The 6,609-nt window shown below is 41.5% G+C and overlaps 1 protein-coding gene across 5 annotated transcripts in view; it reads right to left on the bottom strand.

Annotated features, from left to right (window-relative positions):
• The window catches only part of fsip1 (fibrous sheath interacting protein 1), a 418,033-nt gene extending 413,114 nt beyond the window's left edge, over positions 1 to 4,919 (bottom strand). For 4 of the 5 annotated variants that reach the window (XM_059955521.1, XM_059955494.1, XM_059955530.1 and 1 more), the window contains exon 1: positions 3,769 to 3,845. The gene's annotated coding sequence lies outside the window, so the exon portion shown is untranslated. Of the gene's footprint in view, positions 1 to 3,768; positions 3,846 to 4,824 lie in introns of those variants that run through there. The other variant, XM_059955503.1, reaches the window with a different exon arrangement.
• Between the last annotated feature and the right edge of the window lie 1,690 nt (positions 4,920 to 6,609).

The raw sequence follows: 6,609 nt of genomic DNA, 5'->3' as shown, positions 1-6,609 counted from the left end.
CCAGCAGCCTGCACAGTCACTGCCAGCTCTGTACTTGGGAAGGCCCGTCGATTCTCCGAGAAGGTTGCGCACCCATTACCAGCACTGTACATGGCACTCACTCATAGCAAGCTCAACTCCATACACAGGCAAGATGCCTATCTGATATCAACACTGTAAGAGGACATAATATGCAGCACTGAACACAAGCCAGCTGCACACTCAGTGCAGTAAACACAGGAGTTAGAGGTGGGAGGTAGGGGAAAGTGGTTGGAAGTTAAAGTCAAATATAGCAGAAAAAGTAAGTAGATTTCAGCTTCTCGATTAACTGGGTCAGCCTTAATGTGAAAGACAGAGTGAAAGAGCTTCTAAGATGCATCCGGGAAAGTTTTAGAGATAAATGCTACTAGAAAAGTCAAGTTTATTGTCATTTAACTACATACATGTATATGACGTATATAATGTATACAGAAATGTCACAATGTTTCTTCGAATCAGGGTGTAAAGCACATAATACACGATAACTTATGAGGCAAGGATAAAATCTACAGATGAATCTCACGTAAATAACAAATAAAGTGTATTAATATTAAATATTGTAAGGTGCGGAAAAGATTAACCAGTAGCACTTCTAATACGATGAGGCTGGGAGTTTAGAAGCGTAATGGCCTGGGGGAAGAAACTGTTTCTGATCCCGACCGTTGTTGTTCTTAATGCATCGTAGTCTCCTGCCTGATGGTAGAAAGTCAAAGAAGATGCTGGATGACTGGGCGGGATTCTTAATCATTTTAAGGCCACTGCGTATGCAGGCTCCTGATAAATGTCTCCAGTGGATGGTACTGAGAACACTATGATCCTCTCAGCCACTCTCACAGTCCTTCGTAGGGACTTCAGGTCCGATGCTCAACTGCTCCCATACCCGATGGAGATGCAACTTGTCAGGATGCTCTCAATGGTGCTCCTGTAAAACACAGATGGGGAGGGGAAAGCCTTGTTTGCCTCAGCCTCTCAGGAAGTGGAGACTCTGCTGTGCCTTCTTATTCGGGGAAGAGATATTAACGGACCACGTGAGGTCATCCATGATGTGAACTCCCAGGAACCTGATGCACTTAACTCTCTCTATGTTGGAGCCATGTATTCGCAGAGGGGAATGGTTGTCTACACCTTCCTGAAGTCCGCAATGACTTCCTTTGTCCTGTCCACGTTCAGGCTTAAGCTGTTCTTCTCACACCAATCCACCAGCCGCTCCACTTCCTCTCTATACTTCGTCTCGTCATCGTTCTTGATAAGAGCAACCGCTGTTGTGTCATTGCAAACTTGATGACACGGTTTGAACTGGATCCTGCGACACAGTCAGCAGCGGGCTGAGCACACAGTCTTGGAACGCGAGCGCTCAGCGTAAAGGGGCAGTACTCAACGAATCTCAGAGAATATAGTCAAAATCGAGTTTACTGCCTTGTGCCTAAATTCATGAATGCACAGGCACAATGAAAAGTTTATTGCAGCAGCATCACGGGCACGTAGCATCATATAAACAACATTCACGAGAAACGCATAAATTAAACATATAACCATATAACAATCACAGCACGGAAACAGGCCATCTTGGCCCTCCTAGTCCGTGCCGAACCCTTAATCTCACCTAGTCCCACCTACCCACACTCAGCCCATAACCCTCCACTCCTTTCCTGTCCATATACCTATCCAATTTTACCTTAAATGACACAACTGAACTGGCCTCTACTACTTCTACAGGAAGCTCATTCCACACAGCTATCACTCTTTGAGTAAAGAAATACCCCCTCGTGTTTCCCTTAAACTTCTGCCCCCTAACTCTCAAATCATGTCCTCTAGTTTGAATCTCCCCTACTCTCAATGGAAACAGCCTGTTCACGTCAACTCTATCTATCCCTCTCAAAATTTTAAATACCTCGATCAAATCCCCCCTCAACCTTCTACGCTCCAATGAATAGAGACCTAACTTGTTCAACCTTTCTCTGTAACTTAATTGCTGAAACCCAGGTAACATCCTAGTAAATCGTCTCTGCACTCTCTCTAATTTATTGATATCTTTCCTATAATTCGGTGACCAGAACTGCACACAATACTCCAAATTTGGCCTTAACAATGCCTTGTACAATTTTAACATTACATCCCAACTTCTGTACTCAATGCTTTGATTTATAAAGGCCAGCGTTCCAAAAGCCCTCTTCACCACCCTATCTACATGAGACTCCACTTTCAGGGAACTATGCACAGTTATTCCTAGATCTCTCTGTTCCTCTGCATTCCTCAATGCCCTACCATTTACTCTGTATGTTCTATTTGGATTATTCCTGCCAAAATGTAGAACCTCACACTTCTCAGCATTAAACTCCATCTGCCAACGTTCAGCCCATTCTTCTAACCGGCATAAATCTCCCTGCAAGCTTTGAAAACCCACTTCATTATCCACAACACCTCCTACCTTAGTATCATCTGCATACTTACTAATCCAATTTACCACCCCATCATCCAGATCATTTATGTATATTACAAACAACATTGGGCCCAAAACAGATCCCTGAGGCACCCCGCTAGTCACCGGCCTCCATCCCGATAAACAATTATCCACCACTACTCTCTGGCATCTCCCATCTAGCCACTGTTGAATCCATTTTATTACTCCAGCATTAATACCTAACGACTGAACCTTCTTAACTAACCTTCCATGTGGAACTTTGTCAAAGGCTTTGCTGAAGTCCACATAGACTACATCCACTGCCTTACCCTCGTCAACATTCCTCGTAACTTCTTCAAAAAATTCAATAAGGTTTGTCAAACATGACCTTCCACGCACAAATCCATGCTGGCTACTTCTAATCAGATCCCGTCTATCCAGATAATTATAAACACTATCTCTAAGAATACTTTCCATTAATTTACCCACCACTGATGTCAAACTGACAGGTCTATAATTGCTAGGCTTCCTTCTAGAACCCTTTTTAAACAATGGAACCACATGAGCAATACGCCAATCCTCCGGCACAATTCCCGTTTCTAATGACATCTGAAAGATCTCCGTCAGAGCTCCTGCTATTTCTACACAAACTTCCCTCAAGGTCCTGGGGAATATCCTGTCAGGACCTGGAGATTTATCCACTTTTAAATTTCTTAAAAGCGCCAGTACCTCCACCTCTTTAATTGTCATAGGTTCCATAACTTCCTTACTTGTTTCCCATACCTTAGACAATTCACCTTAGACATAAATTATATCCATTTACATCATTAAAACAAAAGAGAACACACGGTCCATTTTTGTGCAAAGTGATCACAGATGCCATGGTTTTGTATCCGGCCAGATGATTTAAGTGTCAGTGTGAATATAAGAAAATGGGAGCAGTAGTAGCAGAATCAGGATTTAGCCCCTCAAAACTTCCCCACCATAACAGAGGAAAACTGACACACTGCAAGCTCTAAACACAAATAGACTATCTAGTACTCTAAACCTAATACTGTCTGCAATACATGGATAGACTTCTCATGCCTTGATGTTGCTGTTCTAGATCAAACTTGTAGGCTCTACTCGCTCCGTGTACCAACTGCCGTCCCTGAATCCTGCCGAGTATCAGGCACTGCACCCGGGCATTTTGGCAGCCTCCCGGAGGCGTCCATAGCAACGGCCCTGTGGGGAGCGTTGCGGCAGGTGAACGGGCCCCGCATCGCCCTCGTAACTGATGGAATCATCCCTTAAGCTGTCAGTGACCTGGCCCCAAAGTTAAGAGTGGACTAAGAACGAAAACATTTTACCAGACGATCGAAAATTGATTGAAAGAAGCTGAGCTCTCGCTGCTAATGGATGCCCAGGGTCCCGGATGTGGTTGCTATTCAAACCAAAGGTAACTTTATTTATAGGCTTGAACATCGTTGTTCTGATGTCACTGGTCGCTGTTACATAATTCCGATCGACTGCAACACACGTGGTCGTCACTGATTGCTGCCGCCGACAAGCTCGCCACCGTCTGCTAGATCAGGGCAGATGCCATTTAAGGAGAAACTAGATACGCATTAGATGAGAAAGTACAGGGTTCTTTGATTGCGATGAGAAGAAGTCTTAAGAAGGAACACTAATGCCAAATGCTTTTCCTCCAGTGTATGGTCTGTGAGATTTCATATGATTCAACGAAATACTTGCAGCAACCTTATGATATACAATAATGCTGCGAACTTAACAGCATGCCAGGCAAGCGTTTCACTCTATCTCGCTGCATGTGGCAATAATGTAATTCCCATCCCCTGCGGCAACCAGAAATATAAAAGAAACTGACACATATGTAATGTGTAGTTCTTTAAAATAGCAAAACTGGAGCTTCTTTCCTGATAGTAGATCCACTGTTTGTTACGAAAATAAAAACTGAAAGGCCTGTATTTATATAGCACTCCTTACAATTATTTCAGAGCGTACCAAAGTGCGCTACAACCAATAATATCTTTAAAGCAGTGCTACTGTTGCGATTCAGGAAAAACTGATTAAATATTGATTAAATTCAGGAAAAACTTATTAAATACAGAGTGTGGCCCAGGAGCAATCAGGAATCATTAAACAGTTTTATATTAAGATTCTTGATTTCTAAAACAAAGTCTTTATTTTCAGATATTTATGTTTTACATCCTGAAGTCTTTGTAACCACCCTAAACCAACCCGATGTTCGGCATCGGATGGGAGCCAAAAGAAAACTTTGCCATGTTAAGTATTTTGGCGCTTGCATTGTGCTTCTATAACAGCGGGGATAATTTAGACCTGAACAGGATGAAATTCCACACTGAAAAAGGGAAGTACTCACGCTACATATCTCTTACACTTACAGCGGTATGTCAGTTAATGCTGCTATCAGTCAGCTCCAGGGACCTGTGACTGCCTCTGTCATTGCAAACTGTCTCTGTAAAGAGTGCACTTTCCATCCTTGACAGCGTGAGTTTTCGAAAAAAAACTGTGCAGAAGGTCCATTGACTAAGTAAATTATTGCTTAATGAAGATAAGTGATTAAAATAAATCTAAGGAGATATGTTGGGGATGTGAGAGAGGAAGTTGCAAAGGTACACAGAAATAATAGGTAGGATTGACAGGATTGCCCCTCTGAGAGTCAACATGGACCTAATTGCTAAATGTCTTCTTTCTATTAGATTACCTATATAATATTTGATTAATTGAAGTATCTTCTTGCAAAGACAAGCACCATCATACTTTTATAAAACACCAACAGGAAATTATTTAATTGGTACTATAATCAGACATGAAAGGTTTTATGGAAGTTATGATGGTACATTTTAGTGCAATTTCCATTTTATTAACAATAACAACAATAAATCAGAGATGTAAGAGAAATTTTGAGATTTTATTATACTGAATTTCCTGCATTTAATATAGAATGATCTCCAACTTACCACCTTACATTCCACTGAAACTGATTAAATTTTAATTCTAAACAAATGATTTCTTCATTGTTAAGTATGTGTTAAAAGAAATAGCTTACTCAAACAATCACCAAAAAAAAAAAAAATAAGAAGCCCCCAGATTTTCTCCAGATCTTGAGTCTGTGTATAGTTTTTACATCCTTCCTGTCACTGCAAGGCTCTGCCAATATCCCAAAACCACGCTGGCTGGTAGATTAATTGACCACTGTAAATTTCCTTAGTTCATAGATAGAATCTGGGGGAGTTGAGAAGAATGTGGAGAGACTAAAGATAGTATTCATGTAATCATATCTTCAGTAGTTTCAACATAATTATGATAGGAATGGCCCTTGGGTTGAGATTCTAAATTGGAGAAAGGCCAGTTTTGATGCATCAGAAAGGAGCGGGTGGGCAGGTGTGGAATGAAATAGGCAAAGGGCCACATGGTAAGTGTCAGGTCTTCGAAAGTGAAATACTGAGAGTACAGAATTTGTATGCTCCAATTAAAATAATAAGCAAGACTAATAGATTTATGGAACCTTGGCTTTTTGAGATATTAATGATCTGGTTAAGAAGAAAAATTAGGCACATATCAGGTAGAGGCAGTCTAGATAATATGAGACACTTGGGAATATACGAAATGCAAGAGAACACAGAAATCGGGACATAAGGTTGCAGCCAAGGTGAAAGAGAATCCCAATCATGTTCATCTATGCATGGATCCAAAAGAGACAGGGGAGGTCTTTATTTTTTTTTTTGCATATCTATTTACTTAGAAGACATACACAGGCTCTATTGAACTAAGGCAAAATAAAGTAGTAAAGGTTATGGACCATATTCAGATTACGGAAAAGAAGATGCTTGCTATCTTGAGCCAAGTTGGGTGGATAAATCCCCAGAGCCTGACAAGGTGTGTCCCCTTGGATCTTGCGGGAGGCTAGTAAAGAAAATGTAGGGGCCCCAGCAGCGGTTTTTAAAAAATCATTAGCTACAAGAAGGTGTGGACAACTGGAGGACAACAACTGTTCCATTGTTTAAGGAAGGCTCTAAGGATAAGTTGTAAGTTTCATGAGGGGGGCGTTGGGAACAGACCCAAATGCAAGACACAGACACTGAAGTACTAGGGAGAGGATTAGGTGTATCAAGAAATCAAGGGAAGTGGGGAAAAAAACAACACTGGACAAGACACAGGCCCTG

Source organism: Hypanus sabinus, chromosome 2 (genome assembly GCF_030144855.1).
Source record: "Hypanus sabinus isolate sHypSab1 chromosome 2, sHypSab1.hap1, whole genome shotgun sequence".
Classification (NCBI taxonomy): domain Eukaryota; kingdom Metazoa; phylum Chordata; class Chondrichthyes; order Myliobatiformes; family Dasyatidae; genus Hypanus; species Hypanus sabinus.
The sequence above is the reverse complement of the archived record's forward strand: the minus strand, read 5'-3'. Positions and strand labels throughout refer to the sequence as shown.